The sequence below is a fragment of the Odocoileus virginianus genome, chromosome X (genome assembly GCF_023699985.2).
Source record: "Odocoileus virginianus isolate 20LAN1187 ecotype Illinois chromosome X, Ovbor_1.2, whole genome shotgun sequence".
NCBI lineage: Eukaryota > Metazoa > Chordata > Mammalia > Artiodactyla > Cervidae > Odocoileus > Odocoileus virginianus.
This window is the reverse complement of record NC_069708.1, coordinates 19,972,758-19,999,498: the sequence shown is the minus strand read 5'-3', so window position 1 is coordinate 19,999,498 and position 26,741 is coordinate 19,972,758. Positions and strand designations below refer to the sequence as shown.

General features: G+C 39.7%; 1 protein-coding gene and 1 pseudogene across 2 annotated transcripts in view; one reads left to right on the top strand and one right to left on the bottom strand.

Moving 5' to 3' along the window:
- Positions 1 to 26,741, top strand: part of MTMR8 (myotubularin related protein 8) — a 248,952-nt gene that overhangs the window by 34,548 nt on the left and 187,663 nt on the right. The window lies entirely within an intron of this gene.
- On the bottom strand, positions 24,801 to 25,049 carry LOC139033131 (short coiled-coil protein pseudogene; annotated as a pseudogene).

The window sequence follows — 26,741 nt, the reverse complement described above, 5'->3', positions numbered from 1 at the left end:
GGCTATGTTCCTGCATTGCTGGTATTTGTGTGGTATGTCTTGCCCTGGAACTTATTGGCTCTTGGGTGGAAGTTGGTTTCAGTGTAGATACGTATGGAGGCTTTTGGATGATCTCTTATTAATTAATGGTCCCTGGAGTCATGAGTTCTCTGGTGTCTTCAGGTTTTGGGCTTAAGCCTCCTGTCTCTGGTTTTCAGTCTTATTCTTCCAGTAGCCTCAATACTTTCCATCCATATGGCACTGATAATAAAACTTCTAGGTTAATTCTGAAAAGACTCTCCACAGTGAGGGCCACCCAGAGAGGTTCACAGAGTTACATGAAGAAGAGGAGAGAGAGGAAGTAGGCAAAGGTGAGCAGGAGGAGAAAAAGGGGGACTCAAGAGGAGAGAGACAGATCTAGGCAGTACTCTGTTTCCTAAGTGTTCTCCGTAGCCCAGAACACCCACAGAGATTCACAGATTTGGGTTGAGAAGAGAAGGGGGAAGGAGGAAATAGAGGTGACCTGGGGGAGAAAAAGGAGAGTCAAAAGGGGGAGAGAGTAACCAATCCAGTAATCACACTCCTGAGTAAAAATGGGTACTGAATAATGGATTCTTAAATGTACAAAATTGATTTCAAATACTAAAGAACAAAGATAAAAAATCTAGAGGTTAGACTCTTAAAAATATCATATTAGAAAATAAAAAAATACAAAAATACAAGAAATATATATGAAGTTCGCTTTAAAAATAGGGTCCTTTTTTTTTTCTCTCAATGTTATCAGTTCAGTTCAGTCATTCAGTCATGTCCAACTTTTTGCGACCCCATGAATCGCAGCACACCAGGCCTCCTTGTTCATCATAAACTCCTGGAGTTTATTCAAACTCATGTCCATCGAGTCGGTGATGCCATCCGGCCATCTCATCCTCTGTCGTCCCCTTCTCCTCCTGCCCCCAATCCCTCCCAGCATCACGGTCTTTTCCAATGAGTCAACTCTTCGCATCAGGTGGCCAAAGTAGTGGAGTTTCAGTTTCAGCATCAGTCTTTCCAATGAATACCCAGGACTGATCTCCTTTAGGATGGACTGGTTGGATGTCCTTGCAGTCCAAGGGACTCTCAAGAGTCTTTTTCTTCAAAAGCATCAATTTTTTGGCGCTCAGCTTTCTTTACAGTCCAACTCTCACATCCATGCATGACCACTGGAAAAACCATAGTCCTGACCAGACGGATTTTTGTTGGCAAAGTAATGTCTCTGCTTTTTAATATTTTGTCTAGGTTGGTCATAACTTTCCTTCCAAGGAGTAAGCATCTTTTAATTTCATGGCTGCAATCACCATCTGCAGTGATTTTGGAGCCCAATAAAATAAAGTCTGACACTGTTTCCCCATCTATTTCCCATGAGGTGATGGGACCAGATGCCATGATCTTAGTTTCTGAATGTTAAGCTTTAAGCTAACTTTTTCACTCTCCTCTTTCACTTTCATCAAGAGGCTTTTTAGTTCCTCTTCACTCTCTGCCATAAGGGTGGTGTCATCTGCATATCTGAGGTTATTGATATTTCTCCCAGCAATCTTTTTTCCAGCTTGTGCTTCTTCTAGCTCAGCGTTTCTCATGATGTACTCTGCATATAAGTTAAATAAGCAGGGTGACAATATACAGCCTTGACGTACTCCTTTTCCTATTTGGAACCAGTCTGTTGTTCCATGTCCAGTTCTAACTGTTCCTTCCTGACCTGCATACAGGTTTCTCAAGAGGCAGGTCAGGTGGTCTGGTATTCCCTTCTCCTTCAGAATTTTCTACCCTTTATTGTGATCCAAACAGTTGAACACTTTGGCATATTGAATAAAGCAGAAATAGATGTTTTTCTGGAACTCTCTTGCTTTTTCGATGATCCAGTGGATATTGGCAATTTGATCTCTGGTTCCTCTGCCTTTTCTAAAACCAGCTTGAGCTTCTGGAAGTTCTCGGTTCACGTATTGCTGAAGCCTGGCTTGGATAATTTTGAGCATTACCTTACTAGCGTGTGAGATGAGTGCAATTGTGCAGTAGTTTGAGCATTCTTTGTGATTGCCTTTCTTAGGATTGGAATGAAAACTGATCTTTTCCATTCCTGTGACCACTGCTGAGTTTTTAAAATTTGCTGGCATATTGAGTGCAGCACTTTCACAGCATCATCTTTCAGGATTTGAAATATCTCAACTGGAATTCCATCACATCCACTAGCTTTGTTCATAGTGATGCTTTCTAAGGCCCACTTGACTTCACATTCCAGGATGTCTGGCTCTAGGTGAGTTGTCACACCATTGTGATTATCTGGGTTGTGAAGATCTTTTTTGTACAGTTCTTCTGTGTATTCTTGCCATCTCTTCTAATGTCTTCTGCTTCTGTTATAGCTTTTAATGTTATAATGGGTTATAAAATGAAAATTAAAGGAGTAAAGAGGACTTAAAAAAAAGAAAAAAATTTTTAATTAAAATAATAATAATAGTAGTAAAAATATATCCAGGAATTTCTCTGGAGCTGTTGTGGGCAGTGTGGGTTCAGTTCAGTTTCAGACAGTTCTTTGTTCCAGCTTATACTTCTCAATATCTATAGGCCCCTTCCAGTGTAGTCGGTGTTAACTACAGGGATTTTAATCTGTTGCACCTGTCATTTCTGAAGCGGTTCCCTTTGTTTATTTGGCTTCTGTTTTCATATCTCGTCAGTGTCTGATTTCTGTCCTGACACAAGGGGGCAGAGGTGGTCTCTTCTTTAGGTTCACTTTTTCAGTCATGCTGTAGGGAGGGAGGAATAGTGCAAACAAATATCACTGGTATGTGTGGGGAGTACTTGCAGTGTTTCGACCACACTGGGTTTGCCCCTGCTCACGGCGTGTGTGCTTTCCCTGTCTACCCTGCTAAGGCTTCAGGTTGCTCTACAGGGAGTGGGCCCTGAATTGTGTGCACTTCTCAAGTCTAAGCTGTTCAGGTTCAGGTTCTCGGGTACTCCACAAAAGCGCCGACTCGTGGGCCTGTGTTTGTGCCATTCCCTGGTCCGAGCAGCTCAGGCAAGCAGGTTCTTGACGAGCACACCCTCTTCAGGTTCAGCACGACTTATCCCCTCCCTGGTCCCAGCCTCAGTTTCTGGGTGCGCCTGGTGTGGTGTGCCTTTTGTCTCTTCTGAGAATCTGATTTCTGGCTGCAACCCTCCCGGTGGATGTCAACCATCTAGAATCTCAGGAAATCTTTGGTTAGAAACTGGAAGCCTCTTTGCAGTTTGGTAGGGGATGCCCTCTCTGGGGCCGAGTTTGCCCCTTTCTGGCTCTGGCTGGTGCCCGCCTCCCTCCTGCCTCTGGTCGGTGATGGGCCAGTCTGCAGCTGGCTAGCTCTTCTCTGGTATTGCTCAGTCTTTTGTTCTGTGAACGGGCCGTGCTTTAGGTTAGGGCCTTCTGCAGGTTAATTCTCTCTCTCTCTCTCTTGCTATCCCACAGTTTAGGTTGCTATCTCACGTTAGCTCCCTCAGATTGCCCTCAGGACATTCAGGCCCCATCCTTACCCTAAGCAGTGCCACCTGCTCCTCTCCTTTCAGTCCCCACTTGCTGGTGGCAGGTGCAAGCGTCTGGGGTACTTTTCTGATGAGAGTTGCCTTTAAACATGTAATCTGTGGATTTTGTTTATTTTTTTTTCTCCCGGTTAGGTTGCCCTCCGAGATTTGAAAACTTCCCCCAGCCCCACTGGTGAGAGGGTTTCCTGGTGTTTGGAAACTTCCTCTATTAAGACTCCCTTCCCAGGACAGGTCTCCATCCCTAACTCTTTTGTCTCTCTTTTTATCTTTTATATTTTGTCCTATCTCCTTTCGAAGACAATGGGCTGCTTTTCTGGGTGCCTGATGTCCTCTGCCAGTGTTCAGAAGTTGTTTTGTGGAGTTTGCTCAGTGTTCAAATGTTCTTTTGATGAATTTGTGGGGGAGAAAGTGGTCTCTCCGTCCTATTCCTCCACCATCTTAGCTCCCACCCCTGTTTGTATATTCTTAAGAAATTATAAATTCCTGGGGGTTCAGGGCCATATACATTCTTCTTCTACTTTCCCATAACATGCTTGGCAGAGGGTCTTATACATAGTAGGTATTCAGTAAAAGATTATTGAATTAAATCTAGCTTTAGTTATTTGTATTTTCTCTGGTATGTGACTCTGGGATACAGTGGGTCTCAAGATACCTGGGATGCAGTGAGTCTCAAGGAAACTTAGCTTCTTTCCTTGGGCCCATGGCTGTACCATCTTCCCAACAGATCCCAGTAGATCAGCAGTCTTCAAAATTAGTTACATTGGCAAGAAGTTTCCCATGGCACTTGCCTTGTCTCTCCTAATCTATCCTTGCCAAAAAAGAATGACTACACTTTGGCTTGGGTATCTTTGTTTCTTCCCTTAGCCTCCATGTTTTTACCAGTTTCAGTACCCTTTATTTTCTGTTTTAGAGAGAAGGCCATACAGGTAGGAGGTCTTCAGTTTCCTTCCCTTCTCCAACCATATTCAGTGCTATTGTGTGAGTATTTGTGTCCCCCCAAAGTTTATAAGTTGGGGTCCTGATCTACCTAAGGTGATGGTTTTGAGAGTTGGGATCTTTGGGAGATGATTAGGTTATGAGAGTGGAGCCCTATTGATTGGGATTAGTGCCCTTATAAAAGAAGCCTTAGAGGGATTCCTCACCCCTTCTACCATGTGAAGATACAACAAGAAGTTGGTGACCTGGAAGAGGGCTCTCTCCTGACCATATTAACACTTTGATCTTGAACTTTTCAGCCTCCAAAACTGTGAGAAATCAATTTCTGCAGTTTATAAGCTACCCTGTCTTTGGTATTTTGTTATAGCAGTCTGAATGGACTAAGACCGTTACTTTCCTCTCTCCAACCAAACTCAGTTAGTTCATCTGTGACAGTATAGGGTAATGGTTAAGAGTGTGGGTTCTTGATTTCTTGAAGTTCCTTGCCACTTATCTGTTAAGTCATAGAAAAGTTTAGATAATCTCTTTGAGCCCAATTTCCACATATATGAAGTGGAACTAATAATAACACCTATCTTATAGGGTTATTATGAGGATTAAATAAGATACCGTATGTAGAGTATAACATAGTACTTAGCATCTTTTCTCTCTTTGTTTCCTCTGTTGGGTTGGAACATATCCCCTAGATAGCTGTTGTTAGGGTCAGTGGATTGATTGGCCAAGACTGGGAATTGTTGTGGCTGGCAGTGAAATATATCCTGTTCCTTTAGATTTATGTTTATGCATTTTAATTTGTTATAAAAATATTAAGCCCTTGAACACTTGGCCATTTATTCCACAGAAATGGAAAATTATTTTCATTCAGAAACTTGTCCATGAATGTTCTTTATTTGTAATAGCCCCAAACTGGAAACTACCCACATGTCCTTCAGTGAATGAGTGGTTAGACATATTTTGGTGCATCCATACAATTGTAATACTGCTCATCAATACAAAAAACACAATATTAATATATGCAAAACTTGGATGGATACTAAGCAAATTATGTTGAGTGAGTAGAAACAATCTCAAATGTTATACCATGAATAATTCTCTACTTCCAGAACTATTTTTTTTTTTCAAAATAACATTGTGGGGGTGAGAACAGATTGGATTACTGTTTGCCAAGAGTTAAGGTTAGGTAGATGGAGAAGGGTGGTTGTGACTATAATAGAATAGCATGAGGGCATCTTGTGTTTTAACTTGATTGTGATGGTAGTTATACAAAGCTATACATGTGATAGAATTGCATACATCTACACACACAGTGTATAATTATAGAACATATACATGCTATATATGAATCAGTCAGTCAGTTCAGTCACTCAGTCGTGTCTGACTCTTTGCAACCCCATGAATCGCAGCACACCAGGCCTCCCTGTCCACCACCAACTCCCGGAATTTACTCAAACTAAAGTTCATCAAGTCGGTGATGCCATCCAGCCATCTCATCCTCTGTCATCCTCTTCTCCTCCTGCCCCCAATCTCTCCCAGCATCAGGGACTTATCCAATGAGTCAGTGCTTCGCATGAGGTGGCCAAAGTATTGGAATTTCAGCTTCAGCATCAGTCCTTCCAATGAACACCCAGGACTGATCTCCTTTAGGATGGACTGGTTGGATCTCCTTGCAGTCCAAGGGACTCTCAAGAGTCTTCTCCAACACCACAGTTCAAAAACATCAATTCTTCAGTGATCAGCTTTCTTCACAGTACAACTCTCACATCCATGCATGGCCACTGGAAAAACCATAGCCTTGACTGGATGGACCTTTGCTGGCAAAGTAATGTCTCCGCTTTTTAATATGCTGTCTAGGTTGGTCATGACTTTCCTTCTAAGGAGTAAGCATCTTTTAATTTCATGGCTGCAATCACCATCTGCAATGATTTTGGAGCCCAAAAATATAGTCTGACACTGTTTCCACTGTTTCCCCATCTATTTCCCATGAGGTGATGGAACCAGAGGCCATGATCTTAGTTTTATGAATGTTGAGCTTTAAGCCAACTTTTTCACTCTCCTCTTTCACTTTCATCAAGAGGCTTTTTAGTTCCTCTTCACTTTCTGCCATAAAGGTGGTGTCATCTGCATATCTGAGGTTATTGATATTTCTCCCAGCAATCTTTTTTCCAGCTTGTGCTTCTTCCAGCCCAGCGTTTCTCATGATGTACTCTGCATATAAGTTAAATAAGCAGGGTGACAATATACAGCCTTGACGTAATCCTTTTCCTATTCGGAACCAGTTTGTTGTTCCATGTCCAGTTCTAACTGTTGCTTCCTGACCTGCGTATAAGTTTCTCAAGAGGCAGGTCAGGTGGTCTGGTATTCCCATCTCTTGCAGAATTCTCCACAGTTTATTGTGATCCACACAGTCAAAGGCTTTGGCATAGTCAATAAAGCAGAAATAGATGTTTTTCTGAAATTCTCTTGTTTTTTCAATGATCCAGCAGATGTTGGCAATTTGATCTCTGGTTCCTCTGCCTTTTCTAAAGCCAGCTTGAACATCTTGAAATTCTCGGTTCACATATTGCTGAAGCCTGGCTTGGAGAATTTTGAGTGTTACTTTACTAGCATGTGAGATGAATGCAATCGTGTGGTAGTTTGAGCATTCTTTGGGATTGCCTTTCTTTGAGATGGGAATGAAAACTGACCTTTTCCATTCCTGTGACCACTGCTGAGTTTTCCAAATTTGCTGGCATATTGAGTGCAGCACATTTATACCTGGTTCCATCTGGATATGGTCTCGATTGCAGCAATGCCAGTTTCCTAGAGTTGATGTTGTACTATAGTGATTATAAGATCTTAAATTAACAGAGACTGGGTGAAAGGTTCATGGGAACTTTGTAACAGTGAGAATAATGGACCACAGGACTAGGGCATCATACTTATATATGATCTTGATAACGTTTCCATATTGCTTTCTAAAAGTGATACAGCATTGCAATCAGCAGTGCATAATTATACTAGTTTTACCATCATCTTGCCAGCATAAGGTTTTTTGTGAGTTTCATTAGTGCAAAATTGTGGCTCCATGTCACTTTAAATTATCACATCTGTCATTACTAGTGAGGGCTTCTCTGGTGGCTCAGTGATGAAGAAGCTGCCAGTGCAGGAGATGCAGGTTTGATCCCTGGGTTGGGAGGTTCTGGAGATGGAACTGTCAAGACACTCCAGTATTCTTGCTTGGGAAATACCATGGACAGCATGGTGTTGCAAAAGAGTCAATGTAACTTGGAAACTAAATAATAACAACATTATTAGTGAAATTGAACTGTTCAAGTTTTTATTTCCCCTTGTGTGAGTTGTCTGTTCATATTCTTTTTCTTCTGTTTCTGTTAAGGTTGTTATGCTTTTCTTATAAATGCCAAGGTGTTATTTATATTTTACAAGAAAGTATAATAATGAGAATATCTTTGATATCAATAATTATGATATTCTTCTTATTAAAACACAGAATTATAAGAGAAATGATCAAGTACCCAGTAGATAAATGGCAATACTGTTCATAAATATCTCTAGGAAAAGAGATGATACCGTTTCTCTGTCATCCCTTTTAGCCATATATATATTTTTTCTGCATGGTAATTTTTCAAAAGACAAAACATGGTAATGGCAAACCCCTTCAATATTCTTGCCTTAGAACCTCATGAACAGTATGAAAAATCAAAAAGATATGACACTGGAAGATGAATTCCCCAGGTCAGTAGGTGCCCAGTATGCTACTGGAGAAGAGTGGAGAAATAACTCTAGAAAGAATGAAGAGATGAAGCCAAAGCAAAAACAAAGCCCAGTTGTGCATGTGACTGGTGATGGAAGTAAAGTCCAATGCTGTGAAGAACAATACTGCATAGGAACCTGGAATGTTAGGTCCATGAATCAAGGTAAATTGGAAGTGGTGAAACAGGCATAGCAAGAGTGAAATTGACATTTTAGGAATCAGTGAACTAAAATGGACTGGAATGGACGAATTTAATTCAGACGACCATTGTATCTCCTACTGTGGGCAAGAATCCCATGGAAGAAATGGAGTAGCCCTCATAGTCAATAGAAGAGTCCAAAATTCAGTACTTGGTTGCAATATCAAAAATGACTCAATGACCTCTGTTTGCTTCCAAGGAAAACTATTCAGTATCACAGTAATCCAAGTCTATGCCCCAACCAGTAATCCTGAAGAAGCAGAAGTTGAATGGTTCTGTGAAGACCTTCTAGAACTAACACCAAGAAAGAAGTCCTTTTCATCATAGGGGACTGGAATGCAAAAGTAGGAAGTCAGGGGAAACTTGGAGTAACAGGCAAATTTGGTCCTGGAGTACAAAATGAAGCAGGGCAAATGGTTACAGAGTTTTGCCAAGAGAATGCACTAGTCAGAGCAAACACTCTCTTCCCCATGAGAGAAGACTCTACATATGGACATCACCAGATGGGCAATACGGAAATCAGATAGAATATATTCTTTGCAGCCAAAGATAGAGAAGCTCTGTACAGTCAGCAAAAACAGACCTGGAACTGCCTGTGGCTCAGATCATGAACTCTTTGTTGCCAAATTCAGACTTAAAGTGAAGAAAGTAGGGAAAACCACTAGACCATTCAGGTATGACATAAATCAAATCCCTTACAATTATACAGTGGAAGGGACAAATTCAAGGGATTAGATCTGATAGAAAGAGTGCCTGAAGAACTATGGAAGGAGCTTCATGACATTGTACAGGAGGCAGTGATCAAGACCACCCCTAAGAAAAAGAAATGTAAAAAGGCAAAATGGTTGTCTGAGGAGGCCTTACAAATAGATGAGAAAAGAAGAGAAGCTAAAGGCAAAGGAGAAAAGGAAATATATACCCATTGAAATGCAGAGTTCCAAAGAATAGCATGGAGAGATAAGAAAACCTTCCTCAGTGATCAATGCGAAGAAATAGAGGAAAATGGGAGAGATAGATTTCCCAACAGAATGGGAAAGACTGGAGATATCTTCAAGGAAATTAGAGGTAGCAAGGAACATTTCATGCAAACATGGGCACAAAAAAGGAATGAATTGTTATGGATCTAACAGAAGCAGAAGATATTAAGAAAAGGTGGCAAGAATACACAGAAGAAGTATACAGAAAAGATCTTCATGACCCAGATAACCACAATGGTGTAATCACTCACCTAGAGCCAGACATCCTGGAATGTGAAATCAAGTGGGCCTTAGGAAGCATCACTACAAACAACGCTAGTGGAGGTGATAAAATTCCAGTTGAGCTATTTCAGCTCCTAAAAGATGATGCTCTGAAAGTGCTGCACTCAGTATGCCAGCAAACTTGGAAAACTCAGCAGTGGACACAGGAATAGAAAACATCAGTTTTCATCCCAATTCCAAAGAAACACAATGCCAAAGAATGTTCAAATTACCACACAAATGCACTTATGTCACACACTAGCAAAGTAATGTCAAAGTTCTCCAAGCCAGACTTCAACAGTACATGAACCCTGAACTTCCAGATGTTCAAGCTGGTTTTAGAAAAAGCAGCGGAACCAGAGATCAAATTGCCAACATCAGAAAAGCAAGAGAGTTCCAGAAAAACATCTACTTCTGCTTCATTGACTAGGCCAAAACCTTTGACTGTGTGGGTCACAGCAAACTGTGGAAAATTCTTAAAGAGATGGGAATACCAGACCACCTTACCTGCCTCCTGAAAAATATGTAGGTCAAGAAGTGACAGTTAGAACCAAACATGGAACAACAGACTGGTTCCAAATTAGCAAGGAGTACCTCAAGCATGTATATTGTCACCCTGCTTATTTAACTTATATGCAGAGTACGTCATGAGAAACGCTGGGCTGGAAGAAGCACAAGCTGGAATCAAGATTGCTGGGAGAAACATCAATAACCTCAGATAAGCAGGTGACCCCACCCCTATGGCAGAAAGTGAAGAACTAAAGAATTTCTTGATGAAAGTGAAAGAGCAGAGTGAAAAAGTTGGCTTCACAGTCAACATTCATAATACTAAGATGATGGCATCTGGTCACATCACTTCATTGCAAAGAAATGGGGAAACAATGGAAAAGGTGACAAACTTTGTTGTTTTTGGCTCCAAAATCACTGCAGATGGTGAATGCAGCCATGAAATTAAAAGACACTTGCTCCTTGGAAGAAAAGCTATGACCAACCTTGACAGCATATTAAAAGCAGAGACATTACTTTGCCAACAAAGGTCCATCTAGTCAAACTGTGGTTTTTTCCAGTAGACATGTATGAGTGTGAGAGTTGGACTGTAAAGAAAGCTGAGCACCAAAGAAATGATGCTTTAGAACTGTGGTGTTGGAGAAGACTCTTGATAGTCCCTTGGACTACGAGGAGATCCAACCTATCAATCCTAAAGGAAATTAATCCTGAATATCCATTGCAAGGACTGATGCTGAAGCTGAAATTCCAATACTTTGGCCATCTGATGCGAAGAACTGACGCATTTGAAAAGACCCTGATGCTGGAAAAAATTGAAGGGAAGAGGAGAAGGGGACGACAGGATGAGATGATTGGATGGCATCACTGATTTGATGGACATGAGTTTGAGCAAGATCTCAGAGTTGGTGATGGACACGGAAGCCTAGCAGCTGCAGTCCATGGGATCACATAGGGTCAGACATGACTGAGTAACTGAACTGAAATGAATTTTTCACATTGGTCCAATTTTGGCTAATGCCACCTGATGTGGCCATGAGAATATGTGAAATTCAAGGAGTAGGTGGACATGGAGTACATCTTTCTTCATGAATGTATCAGGAATAAATCTACATATGTAACAGTTCTCACAGAACAATGGCTGGGTACTAGCAGAAGTCCTTGGTCATCAGACAGGACTATGAGGATCTATGAATGACTGGGTAGGATGAAAGAAAGAAGGAATAAGGTGGATGAGAACAAACAGCAGCAGACCTGCACCCAGGGGTGGAGGAGCTCAAGCAGGGTAGAGACTCTCACATCCAGGGAAATTGGCTGAGACAAATGGAAGCATTTGAGCCTGTCAACGGAGGGTGAAACAGCTGATCTGTGATAGTCTGAATAGAGTGACAACTACACAGAAAACTCATGCCTGTGTACCTTGGACTGTATGTGGGTCCACTGGTGTGCACGGGTGCTGGGAACTGGAGCATGGAGAGGGAGAACAATCCCAGGGTGTGGACCGCTGTTGACTGTGGGGATTTGGCTTGAGGGAAAGTGAGGAGGAAATCTGCAACAGGAGATAATCTCCCTTTGGAAACAAACTGGGCAGTCATGGAAGCAGAACACTACTGTTGAGTCACATGAAACAGATGGAGCCACCTCTTCAGCCTCTCTCTCCCTACACCGAAGCACTGGTAGCTGCAAAGTAGAGAAGGACCATCCAGGGCAGCCATTTGAGCACCTGCTTCCAGAGGCTAGAAAAGGCTCCTAATAGAACCATATGTCCTGCAGCTGTGGCTAATGGCTTCCTCGCACAACTGGCACCACCAGGGTCATCACAATCTAAGCAGCTGTGACACGTCCATACCCTATCCTCCCTGGGGCAAACCCAAATCTTTCAGACACCTCAGGAGCAGCTCCTGTGGATGACCCCAGTGCAGAGATAGGGATAAAGCCACAACTGAGCTCCAGCGGCAAAGTGACTAATGAAGCATATAAAATCCATCCATGGAATGTAAAAGGACAGTTAGTGTTCCTACAAAAGAAACTGCTCTAGCTCTGGCAGACATGGAGCTTGGAGAGAAGCACAGGCAGGAGTAGGGTCAGATTAGGGTCTGAACTGTCCCCACAGGGCCCACTGCAGGTCCAGAGACCAGCCCTCCACAGCATTGGAAGGCCTTATAGGGAGGTGGAGATGGGTTGTGGTTCACAGCAGAGGCAAGGGCAGTGACAGCTGAAATCCTAGGAAAATATTTATTATTTTTATGTTTTGGTTCATTCTCTTGTTTTGCTTGTTTTTTTTTTCTTCCCCTTTTAATCTCTTCTTTCTGTTTTTGCAGTTGTTATTATCTCTATTAAGGCTTTTGGGATTTTGTAAATCATACATTTTGTTTGTTTTATATATTTCTACTACTTTGGCTTTCTGCTATTCTGTGTCTTTTGTAAAACACATGTAGATCTCTTGTTTCTATCCCTCTGATTTAACTTTGCTTTTCTGGTTTTTTGTTTGTTTGTTTGTTTTGTTTTTACCATTTTTGGCTGTTTCCCATTTTCTTGGCTTTATTCCTCTGTTGGTGCTCTGCTTCGGTTTTGCTTTCTGTTTTGTGTTTCAGTTAGTTTTGTTTTTAATTGGTTGATTTCATTTTTTATTTCTTTTGTTGATTGAATTGCTCTCTTGTGGTTTGTTTTCTTTCATATCTTTTAGTTTCTTGTGTGTGTGTATTTGTTTTTGTTTCTGTTTCAGTGATACTGCTTTTACCATTTGTGCTTTATGATTTTTATTGTTTGCTTTTTTAAAATCCCTTTTATTATCATGACAAATGGCTTGTTTGGGGTCTTGGTTCCCCAACCAGAAATTGGCCCTGAACCTCTTGGATGGAGAGCTGAGTCCAGGACGTTAGATCATCAGAAAAGTTCTGACTGCAGGGAGTATTAATTGATGAGAAATCCCATGAATGCCTCCATCTGAATCCAAGATCAGCACCACCCAACTAATGTAGCACCCAGCACTAGATGCCTCACCCAAATGCAGCAAGACAGGAACACAAAACCAATCATCAGCATACAGACAATCCATAGTTGCCACAAAGCACATCACCTCACATGATCCTGCCCATCAGAGGAAAAAGCTCACCTCCACGCATCAGAAGGAAGGCACAAGCCCCTCTCAACATAGAGCCTGTGCAAGCCACTGAACAAACCTCACCCACCAGGGGCAGAGAACAGAAGCAAGAACTGTGACACTGCAGCCTAGGGACAGGAGACCCTGAATATAATAACTCAGACAAAATGAAAAGACAGAAATATTGTGAGGATGAAGGAACAAGACCAAATAAATGAAGAGGAACTAGGCAAGCTACATGATAAAGAATTCAGAGTAATGATAGTTCAGTTCAGTTCAGTTCAGTCATGTCCGACTCTTTGCTACCCCATGAATCGCAGCACGCCAGGCCTCCCTGTTCCACCACCAACTCCCGGAGCTTACTCAGCTCATGTCCATCAAGTAAGTGATGCCATCCAGCCATCTTATCCTATGTCGTCCCCTTCTCCTCCTGCTCCCAGTCTCTCCCAGCTTGAGGGACTTATCCAATGAGTCAGTGCTTCGCATGAGGTGGCCAAAGTATTCGAAATTCAGCTTCAGCATCAGTCCTTCCAATGAACACCCAGGACTGATCTCCTTTAGGATGGACTGGTTGGATCTCCTTGCAGTCCAAGGGACTCTCAAGAGTCTTCTCCAACACCACAGTTCAAAAGCATCAATTTTTCGGCGCTCAGCTTTCTTCATAGTCCAACTCTCACATCCATGCATGACCACTGGAAAAACCATAGCCTTGACTAGACAGACCTTTGTTGGCAAAGTAATGTCTCTGCTTTTCAATATACTATCTAGGTTGGTCATAACTTTCCTTCCAAGGAGTAAGTGTCTTAATTTCATGGCTGCAATCACCATCTGCAGTGATTTCAGAGCCCCCCAAAAATAAAGTCTGACACTGTTTCCACTGTTTCCCCATCTATGTCCCATGAAGTGATGGGACCAGAGGCCATGATCTTAGTCTTTTGAATGTTGAGCTTTAAGCCAACTTTTTCACTCTCCTCTTTCACTTTCATCAAGAGGCTTTTTAGTTCCTCTTCACTTTCTGCCATAAAGGTGGTGTCATCTGCATATCTGAGGTTATTGGTATTTCTCCTGGCAATCTTTTTTCCAGCTTTTGCTTCTTCCAACCCTGCATTTCTCATGATGTATTCTGCATATAAGTTGAACAGGCAGGGTGAAAATATACAGCCTTGAGGTACTCCTTTTCCTATTTGGAACCAGTTTGTTGTTCCATGTCCAGTTCTAACTGTTGCTTCCTGACCTGCGTATAAGTTTCTCAAGAGGCAGGTCAGGTGGTCTGGTATTCCCATCTCTTGCAGAATTCTCCACAGTTTATTGTGATCCACACAGTCAAAGGCTTTGGCATAGTCAATAAAGCAGAAATAGATGTTTTTCTGGAACTCTTGCTTTTTCAATGACCCAGTGGATGTTGGCACTTTGATCTCTGGGTCCTCTGCCTTTTCTAAAACCAGCTTGAACATCTGGAAGTTTCTGGTGCATATATTGCTGAAGCCTGGCTTGTAGAATTTTGAGCGTTACTTTACTAGCGTGTAGAATGAGTGCAATTGTGCAGTAGTTTGAGCATTCTTTGGGATTGCCTTTCTTTGGGATTGGAATGAAAACTGACCTTTTCCATTCCTGTGACCACTGCTGAGTTTTCCAAATTTGTTGGCATATTGAGTGCAGCACCTTCACAGCATCATCTTTCAGGATTTGAAATAGTTCAACTGGAATTCCATCACCTCCACTAGCTTTGTTCATAGTGATGCTTCCTAAGGCCCCCTTGACTTCACATTTCAGGATGTCTAGCCTTAGGTGAGTAATCACACCATCGTGATTATCTGGGTCATTAATATCTTGTTTGTATAGTTCTTCTTTGTATTCTTGCCACCTCTTCTTAATGTCTTCTGCTTCTGTTAGGTCCATAACATTTCTGTACTTTACCGAACCCATCTTTGCATGGAATGTTCTGTTGGTATCTCTAATTTTCTTGAAGAGATCTCTAGTCTTTCCCATTCTGTTGTTTTCCTCTATTTCTTTGCATTGATCACTGACAAAGGCTTTCTTATCTCTCCTTGCTATTCTTTGGAACTCTGCATTCAAATGGGAATATCTTTCCTTTTCTCCTTCGCTTTTTGCTTCTTTTCTTTTCACAGCTATTTTCACAGCTACCTACCCAGGTCAGTAGGTGCCCAATATGCTACTGGAGATCAGAAAGAATGAATGGATGGAGCCAAAGCAAAAATAATACCCACTTGTGGATGTGACTGGTGATAGGAGCAAGGTCCGATGCTGTAAAGAGCAATATTGCATAGGAACCTGGAATGTTAGGTCCATGAATCAAGGTAAATTGGAAGTGGTCAAACAGGAGATGGCAAGAATGAACGTCGACATTCTAAGAATCAACCAACTAAAATGGACTGGAATGGGTGAATTTAACTCAGATGACCATTATATCTTATACTTTGGGCAGGAATCCCTTAGAAGAAATGGAGTATCCATCATGGTCAACAAAAGAGTCCAAAATGCAGTACTTAGATGCAATCTCAATAATGACAGAATGATCTCTGTTCGTTTCCAAGGCAAACTATTCAATATCACAGTAATCCAAGTCTATGCCACTACCAATAATGCTGAAGAAGCTGAAATTGAATGGTTCTATGAAGACCTACAAGACGTTTTAGAACTAACACCCAATAAAGATGTCATTTTCATTATAGGGGGACTGGAATGCAAAAGTAGGAAGTCAAGAAACACCTGGAGTAACAGGCAAATTTGGCCTTGGAGTATGGAATGAAGCAGGGCAAAAGCTCATAGAGTTTTGCCAAGAGAACTCACTGGTCATAGCAAGCACCATCTTCCAACAACACAAGAGAAGATTCTACAGATGGACATCACCAGGTGGTCAACACTGAAATCAGATTGATTATATTTTTTGCAGCCAAAGATGGAGTAGCTCTATATAGTCAGCAAAAACAAGACTGGGAGCTGACTGTGGCTCAGATCATGAATTCCTTATTGCCAAATTCAGACTTAAATTGAAGAAAGTAGGGAAAACCACTAGACCATTCAGGTATGACCTAAATCAAATCCCTTATGACTATTCAGTGGAAGTGAGAAATAGATTTAAGTTACTAGATCTGATAGACAGAGTGCCTGTTGAACTGTGGACAGAGGTTTGTGACATTGTATAGGAGACAGGGATCAAGACCATCCCCATGGAAAAGAAATGCAAAAAGGCAAAATGGTTGTGTGAGGAGGCCTTACACGTAACTGTAATGATAGTAAATATATCTAAAACCTCAAAAATAGAATGGAGGAAATGCAAGAATCAATTAACACATTTAAAAATGACCTAGAAGAAATGAAGAAAAAACTAACAGAGGTGAACAACACAGTTACTGAAATTAGAAATACTCTAGAAGGAATCAATAGCAGAATAACTGAGGTAGAAAAACTGATAAGTGAGCTAGATGATAGAATTGTGAAAATAACTGCTGAAGAGCAGAATAAAGAAAAAATGAATGAGAAGAATTGAGGACAGTCTCAGACCTGTGGGGCAATATTAAATGTACCAACATTAAAGTTATAAGCGTCTCAGAAGAACAGAAAGAGAAAGGATCTGGAAAATCTTTCAAGAGATTATATGTGAAAACTTCCCTAACATGGGAAAGGTAAAAGTCAATCAAATTCGAGAAGCACAGAGAGTCTGATATAGGATAAACCCAAGCAGAATCACGCCAGGCACATATTGATGAAACTAACAAAATTTAAACACAAAGAAAAAATTTTAAAAGCAGTAAGTGAAATGCAGCAAATTATGTACAAATGAATCCCCATAAGGTTACCAGATGATTTTTCAGCAGAAACTCTACAGGCCAGAAGGGAGTGGCAGAATATATTTAAAGTAATGAAAGGGAAAAACCTAAACAAGATTACTCTACACAGCAAGGATCTCATTCAAAATTGATGGAGAAATAAAAAGCTTTACAGACAAGCAAGAGTTAACAGAATTCCTCACCATCAAACCAGCTTTACAACTAGTGTTAAAGGGACTTCTCTAGGGAAGAAACAGAAGATAAAGAAAAGACCTACAAAAACAACCCAGAAAAATTAAGAAAATGCCAATAGGAACATATATGTAAATAGTTAATTTAAATGTAAATGTATTAAATACTATGAGCCATTATATGCCAATAAAATGGAAAACTGGGAGGAAATAGACATATTCTTAGAAAAGTACAACATTCCAAGACTGAAACAGGAAGAAATAGAAAATAAGAATAGACCCATCACAAGCATTGAAACAAAAACTGTGATGAAAATTTTTCCAAGAAACAAATCCTAGGGACAGATAATTTCATAGGTGAATTCTATCAAGTATTTAGAGAAGAGCTAACACCTATCCTTCTCAAACTCTTCAAAAAATTTGCAGAGAGAGGGACAATCCCAAAGTCATTCTACAAGACCTCTGTCATTCTGATAACAAAACCAAAGATATCACAAAAAAATAAAATTACAGGCCAGTGTAACTGATGAACACTGATGCAAAACTCCTCCACAAAATACTTTCAAACAAAATCAAACAGCAAATTAAAAGGATCATACACCATGATCAAGTGACGTTTATCCTAGGGATGCAAGGATTCTTCAGTATACACAAATCAGTCAATGTTACACCATATTAATAGATTGAAAGATAAAACCCATATGATCATCTCAATAGATGCAGAAAAAGCTTTTGACAAAATTCAACACCCATTTATGATGAAAACTTCAGAAAATGGGCATAGAAGGAACCAACCTAAATCTAATGTACACTGTATAAGACAAAACCACAGCAACCATTATTCTGAACGTTGAACAACTGAAACCATTTCCTCTAAGATCATGAACAAGACAAAGGTGCTCTCTCTTGCCACTGTTATTTAATGTAGTTCTGGAATTCTTAGCCAGGGTAATCAGAGAAGAAAAATAAATTAAAAAATCCAGATTGAAAAAGAAGAAGTGAAACTTTAACTGTTTGCAGATGACATGATTGTATACATAGAAAACTCTAAAAATGCCACTCAAAAATTGCTAGAGCTAATCAGTGAATTAAGTAAAGTCCAAGGGTTCAAAATTAATACACAGAAATCCCTTACATTCCTATACACTAACAATGAAAAATCAGAGAAATTAAGGAAACAATTCCATTCATCATTGCAACAAAAATAATAAAACACCTAGAAATAAAACTACTTAAAGAGACAAAAGGTCTATATGCATAAAACTATAAGACACTGATAAAAGAAATCAAGGATAACATAAACAGATGGAGAGATATACCATGTTCTTGGACTGAATGAATCAATATTGTGAAAATGACCATACTAATCAAAGTAATGTATAGGATGATTGCAATCTTTATCAAATTACCAATGGCATTTTTCATAGAACAAAAAAAAATACAATTTATATGAAAACACAAATATCCCTGAATAACCAAAGCAATCTTGAGAAAGAAGAACAGCTGAAAGAATCAAACTTCCTGACTTCAGACTAGATAGAAAGCTCAGAGATAAACCCACGCACCTATGGGCACCTTATCTTTGGCAAAGGAGGCAAGAGTATACAATGGAGAAAAGATAGCCTCTTCCATAAGTAGTGCTGGGAAAATTGGAGAGCTACACTGTGGTGTTGGAAAAGACTCTTGAGAGTCCCTTGGACTGCAAGGAGATCCAACTAGTCCATCCTAAAGGAGATCAGTCCTGGGTGTTCATTGGAAGGACTGATGCTGCAGCTGAAACTCCAATACTTTGGCCACCTCATGCGAAGCGTTGACTCATTGGAAAAGACCCTGATGCTGGGAAGGATTGGGGGAAGGAGGATACGGGGACGACAGAGGATGAGATGGCTGGATGGCATCACCGACTCGATGGATATGAGTTTGAGTAAACTGCGAGAGTTGGTGATGGAAAGGGAGGCCTGGTGTGCTGCGATTTGTGGGGTCACAAAGAGTCGGACACAACTGAGTGACTGAACTGGACTGAACTGAACATGTAAAAGAATTAAATTAGAACACTTCCTAATAATATACACAAAAAGATAGTAAAAATGGATTAAAGATCTATATGTAAGGCTAGACACTCCAAAACTTTTAGAGGAAAACATAGGCAGAACATTCTTTGATATAAGTTGCAGCAAGATCCTCTTTGACGCACCGCCTGTGCTGTGCTGTGCTTAGTCGCTCAGTCATGTCCGACTCTGTGACCCCATGGACTGTGACCTGCCAGGCACCTCTGTCCATGGGGATTCTCTAGGCAAGATTACTGGAGTGGGTTGCCATGCACTCCTCCAAGTGATATTACCAACCCAGGGAGCAAACCCAGGTCTATTGCATTGCAGGATTCTTTACCATCTGAGCCACCATGGAAGCCCAGCCCACCTCCTAGAGTAATGGAAATAAAAACAAAAATAATCAACTGTACAGCACAGGAAACCATAAACAAGATAAGATAACCTTCAGAATGGGATAAAGTAATTGTAGATGAATCAACTGAGAAAGGATTAATCTCTAAAATGTACAAGCAGCTCATGCAGCTCAATATCAGAAAATCTACCCAATCAAAAAATGGGCAGAAGACCTAAACAGACATTTCCTCAAAGAGGCCTTACAGATGGCTGACAAACACATGAAAAGATGCTCAACATTGCTCACTATTAGAGAAATCCAAATCAAAGTACAGTGAGATGTCACCTCACACTGGTCAGAATTGTCATCATCAAAAAATCTACAAATAAATTCTGGAGAGGATGTGGGGAAAAGGGGACACTCTTTCACTGTTGATAGTTATGTAAAGTGATACAGCCACTATGGAACACAATATGAGATCCATTAATAATTAGGAATAAATCTACCTTATGACCCAGCAATCCAGTGGGCATACACACTGAGAAAACCATAATTCAAAAAGACGCATGTACCCCAGTGTTCATAGCAGCACTATTTAGAATAGCTAGAACAGATGTGATAGTTGTACCATAAAGAAGGCTGAGTATCAAGGAATTGATGCTTTCAAACTGTAGTGCTGGAGAAGACTCTTGAGAGTCCATTGGACAACAAAGAGATCAAACCAGTGAGAGTCCATTGGACAACAAAGAGATCAAACCAGTCAATCCTAAAGGAAATCATTCCTGAATATTCATTGGAAGGACTGATGCTGAAGCTAAAGCTCTAATACTTTGACCCCCTGATGTGAAGAGCTGACTCATTGGAAAAGACCCTGATCCTGGGAAAGACTGAGGGCAAGAGGAGAAGGTGTGACTGAGGATGAGATGTTTGGATGACATAATTGACTCAATGGACATGAATTTGAGCAAACTCTGGGAGACAATGAAGTGTCGACAGGGAAGCCTGGTATGCTGCAGTGCATCGGGTCACAAAGAGTTGGACATGACTGCGTGACTGAAGAACAATAATAAGAACATGAAAGAGAGCTAATGTCCATTGACCGATGAATGGATAAAGAAGTTGTGGTGCACATATACAGTGGAATATTGCTTGGCCATAAAAAGGTTAGAATTTGGGACACTTACACTGAGGTGGATGAGCCTAGAGCCTCTTGCACAGAATGAAGTAAGTTAGAAAGAGAAAATCAAATATTGTTTATTAACCCATATACATGGAATCTAGAAAAAGTGTACTGATGAACCTATTTGCAGAGCAGGACTAGAGAAACGGATGTAGAGAACAGAGTTGACACAGCAGGGGAAGGAGAAGCTGGGATTAATTGGGAGAGTAACATTGAATGTGTATACTACCATGTGTAAAATAGATAACTAGTGGGAAGTATATGTATAGCACAGGGAACTCAGTTCAGTACTCTGTGATGACCTAGAGAGGTAGGATAGGGAGATTCGAGGGAGGCTTAAGAGGGAGGGGATGTATGTATATGTAGCACTTATTCATGTTGCTGTACAACAGAAACCAACACAGCTTTGTAAAGCAGTTATCCTCCAGTTAAACATAAATTTAAAAAAAAAGAACTTTGGGCTAGGAATTTTATGTTTTGATGTGATCTCAGGCATTTCTCCTTTTATCCCATTGTAAATGAAAGCCACAATGCCTAAGGATGTAGAGGTACAGATGTTAAAAACGAGTTCAACCATGAGTGTGGATGAATTGAAGAGGCCAACATTATAGAATACCTTTTAAGTGTCTAAGATTATTTCCCATAATTTTAAAAAGGAAATGTGGTTTTTTGTTTGTCTCTGTTTTTCAACCTCAGATATATAGAATTGAGTTCATCACATGTACCTCACTCATGGTGTGTTACCATCATTGATCAATGCCAGGCCATCTTTCATTTATCATCGTACCTTGGAGATACTGTTCCAGAGCACAGCAATGAAATGAGTATCACAATAAAACAAGTCACATTTATCTTTTTTTGTTTCTCAGTGCATGTAAAATTTTGTTTATACTATATTTTAGTCTACTAAGTGTGTGATAAAGCATTTTATCTAATAAAACAATGTATGTACCTTGATTTAAATATACTTTATTATTTAAGGGCTTCCCTGATACCTCAGTTCGTAAGGAATCGCCTGCAATGCAGGAGACCCTGATTCGATTCCTGGATCGGGAGGATCTGCTGGAGAAGGGAGAGGCTATCCACTCCAATATTCTTGGGCTTCCCTTGTGGCTCAGCGGGTAACAAATCTGCCTGCAATGTGGGAAACCTGGATTCGATCCCTGGGTTGAAAAGATGCCCTGGAGAAGGGAAGGGCTACCCACTCCAGTATTCTGGCCTGGAGAGTGCCATGGTCTGTATAGTCCATGGGTTTACAAAGAGTCGGACATGACTGAGCGACTTTCACTTTCACTTTATTATTTAAAAATTGCTAGACATCATCTGAGCCTTCAGCAATTCATAGTTTTCTTGCCTTGATGTTTGTGGTTACTGACTGATCAGGGTTACTAAAGGCTTTGGTAATTTCCTAAAATAAGACAACAATGAAATTTGCCACACTGATTGACTCTTTCTTTCATGAACAATTTCTTTGTAGCATACAGTGTTATTTGGTAGCATTTTTATACACTTTAGAACTTCTTTCACAAGTAGAGCCAACCCTCTCAAATCCTGCTGCTGCTTAATCAGTTGTTTATGTAATACTCTAAATCCTTTGCTGTAATTTCAAGAATCTTCACAGCTCCTTCACCAAGAGTCATTTCCATCTCCAGAAACCACATTTTTTGCTCATCCATAAGATGCATCTCCTCCTTTGTTAAACTTTTATTGTGAGATTGCAGCAATTTAGTCAAATTTTGGAGGATAATTTTTCTCTTTTATTGAAGAATAGTTAATTTGCAATGCTGTGTTAGTTTCAAGCATATTTCAAAGTGATTCAGTTATACACACATATGTACACTCTTTTTCAAATTCTTTTACACTGTAAGTTATTACAAGATATTGAGTATAGTTCCATATGCTATATAGCGGGTCCTTCTTGTTTACCTATTTTATATATAATGGTGTGTATATGTTAATGCCAAACTCCTAATTTGTCTCTCCTCCTCTCCCACTATCCCATTATCCCTTTTGGTAATAATAAGTTTGTTTACTATTTCTGAGTCGATTTCTATTTTGAAAATACATTCATTTGTATTATACAAGTGATATCATGTAATATGTGTCTTTCTCTGACTTACTTCACTTAATACAATAATTCAGTCACATCTTTAGCCCCCACTTCAAATTCTGGTTTTCTTGATATTTCCATCACATCTGCAGTTACTGAAGTCTTGATCCCCTTAAAGTCATTCATGATGATTAACTTCCAAACTCCTGATAATGTTGATATTTTGTTCTCTTCCCATGAATCATGAATGTCCTTAGTGGTACCTAGAATGGTGTATCCTTTCCAGAAGGATTTCCACTTACTTTCAACATATCCATCAGAGCAATCACTATCTGTGGCAGCTATAGCCTTACAAAATATATCTCTTAAATAATGAGCTCTAAAAATCTGAATGATTTCTTGATATATGGGCTGCAGAAGAGATGTTGTGTTAGCAGACTTAAAGCAACATGAATCATGTACACATTCATCGGAGTTCTTGGTTGATTGGGTGCAATTTTAGTGAGTAATAATATATTTTTGAGACTTTTATATTAAACAGCAAAGCATAACTGCAACACGATTTTAAATGTTTGAAAATTATGTCACAGAGTTGAAAAATGTTTATGTATGACTATTACATATTCATACAGCTAAAGCCATCAAATCTTACACCAATACAAACATAAGATTATTCCATCATTAGCTTAAAATTTAATAACCATAAACTATATTAGTGGATCTCTTTTCCTATTTAGCATTTTAACATTACTTCTGATACTGGTTTCCTTATCAAATGGAATCTATAAATTAACAAACAAACAAACAACGAACTGTTAACTGACTAAAACGCTGTAAACCAGTAGTTGTGTTTACAGAAAATTCTGGCAATAGTGTGATAAAATATTGAGGAAGCATCAATTAGTATACATGTAAAATTCTCCCATTTTGTTCATGATTTTAATACTAATGTACTCTTAAGGGACTTTGCCAAATTGATCTGCTAATTATTAAACCTGAGACCAAACTTTATTTTCTTCCAAGTGTGGTTTATATAAGGCTAGCCAAACTTAATCCATTTTCTTATATAGTCCCCCCACAATCTAATCTGTGCTAGAGATAACAGAAATCTTGAGTAAAAACATTTGGAGTTGGTTACAGGTACTTACCAACTACTTTTCCCAGCCTATTTATATTTTTCCACAAAATTTTCTATTTCAAAGAAACAAACAACCAGAGCTCATCTTTTTAGATACCACGTAGGTTATTTTGTGCAAAGGAAGTTTTTAACAACAAATCTTCCCAATATGATAATTCAAAGAAAAATCTTCATTTTTAGAGTCTCCATTTTCAGTTGATTAAAGAGAAACCAACTATCCTATCTTACTACTAAACATAACAAATAAGCCCTAAATAAGAAAGTATTTTATTTTGGTTGATTTTCAGCAATTAGAAGTTTTGGTTCCTCTCCTAGATGAGTAACTACTGAAATTACTTTTTACAAATGTGAAACCATTTTTTTCCTTAGAGGAAGGAAAACGGGAAGAAAGCAAACAGAGAAGAGGCACACAATGGTGGACAGGGTACAGAAAGGTGTACATTCAGTATGATTTTGGTCACTTTGTTGCAACAAGGTTTTTATTTTCTTGTGTGTCTATGTCTATAGTAAAAGAGAAAGCTAAACCTATAAATAAAAGCAAATTTGATATAACATTCATTTTCAAGTATCATAAATTTATGCATTTCTAATTGTAAAGTCTCTATAATACATTTGCATGTTTTCATAGACTAACATAATACACAAACTCATAGAAGTCTTATGTTATGCTTTTAATTTTGCCCAGATCTGACATGTTTATAAATACTCAGTGAAGCCACAAATAATAGTCCTATAACTTTTGGAATCTATCCAAGTTTTAAAGGAAAAAAGATCAGAAGCAATTCCATAGAGACATAATGGATATCAATCCCTTACTTTCTTTTGCTTTTTCTGTCAGTTGTTTGAAAAACACTAGAATGTGTCATGAGATTTTCTATATATTGTCTAAGAACTGGATTTTCTGATTTTAGCTTCAGATTTTCTTCCCTAACTGCATCTACTCTTGCAGAGAGGTCTTCAAGTGTGTGGGGGAAATTCAACCCTTGATTAATAAGTAATGTTTTTTCCTCTAATTCCACCTAATTTTCAGCATCAACTGCATCTATGTCAGCAGTAGACATACTGGAATAGAGATTTCTAGAAGAAATATGCAGATGACATGCATATCAGATATGCAGATGACACCACCCTTATGGCAGAAAGCAAAGAAGAACTAAAGAGGCTCTTGATGAAAGTGAAGGAGGAGAGTGAAAAAGTTGGCTTAAAACTGAATATTCAGAAAACTAAGATCATGGCATCTGATCCCATCACTTCATGGCAAATAGATGGGGAAACAGTGACAGGCTTTGTTTTGGGCTCCAGAATCACTGCAGATGGTGACTGCAGCCATGAAATTAAAAGACACTCCTTGAAAGAAAAGTTATGACCAAACTAGACAGCATATTAAAAAGCAGAGACATTACTTTGCCAACAAAGGTCCATCTAGTCAAAGCTATGGTTTTTCCAGTAGTCTTGTATGGATGTGAGAGTTGGACTATAAAGAAAGCTGAGCACCGAAGAATTGATGCTTTTGAACTGTGGTGTTGGAGACGACTCTTGAGAGTCCCTTGGACAGCAAGCAGATCCGACCAGTCCATCCTAAAGGAAATCAGTCCTGAATATTCATTGGAAGGACTTATACTGAAGCTGAAGCTCCAATACTTTGGCCACCTGATGTGAAGAGCTGACTCATTTGAAAATACCCTGATGCTGGGAAAGATTGAAGGCAGGAGGAGAAGGGGATGCCAAAGAATGCGATGGTTGGATGGCATCAGCGACTCAGTGGACATGAGTTTGAGTAAACTCCAAGAGTTGGTGATGGACAGAGAGGCCTGGCGTGCTGCAGTCCATGGGGTCACCAAGAGTCGGACATGAGTGAGTGACTGAACTGAACTGAAATAAACTGATGGCTTCTTTCCTTAGACCTCATGAATCAACCTCTGCTAGCTTCACTCTTCTGCAGCTTCCTCTCTCAGCCTTTGAAGAATTGAAGAGAGTTATAGAGTCTTTCCTTGGATTGTGCTTTGGTTTTAGGGAATATTGTGGCTGGCTTGATCTACTATCCAGAGTTCTCAAACATTCTCCATATTAGCAATAAGACTGTTTATCTTTATTATCATTCGTGTGACTACTGGTGTAGCACTAAATTTCCTTCAAGAACTTTTTCTTTCAGTTTATAACTTGGCTAACTGGTTGACCCAAGAGGCTTAGCTTTTGACCTATCGCAGCTTTTGATGTAACTTTCTCATTAAGCTTGGACAGAGATTCGTGGCATTGTACAGGAGGCAATGATCAAGACCATCCACAAGGGAAAAAAAATTCAAAAAGGAAAAACGGTTGTCTGAGGAGGCCTTACAAATAGCTGAGAAAAGAAGAGAAGTTAAAGGCAAAGGAGAAAAGGAAAGATACACCCATCTAAATGCAGGGTTATAAAGAATATCAAGGAGAGATAAGAAAGCCTTCCTCAGTGATCAATGCAAAGAAATAGAGGAAAACAACAGAATGGGAAAGACTAGAGATCTCTTCAAGAAAATTAAGAGATACAAGGGAATATTTCATGCAAAAATGGCACAATAAAGGACAGGAACAGTATGGACCTAACAGAAGCAGAAGATATTAAGAAGAGGTGGCAAGAATACACAGAAGAACTGTGTGAAAAAGATCTTCACAACTCAGATAGCCACAGTGGTGTGATCACTCACCTAGAGCCAGATATCCTTGAATGCAAAGTCAAGTGGGCCTTAAGAAGCTTCACTATGGACAAAGCTAGTGGA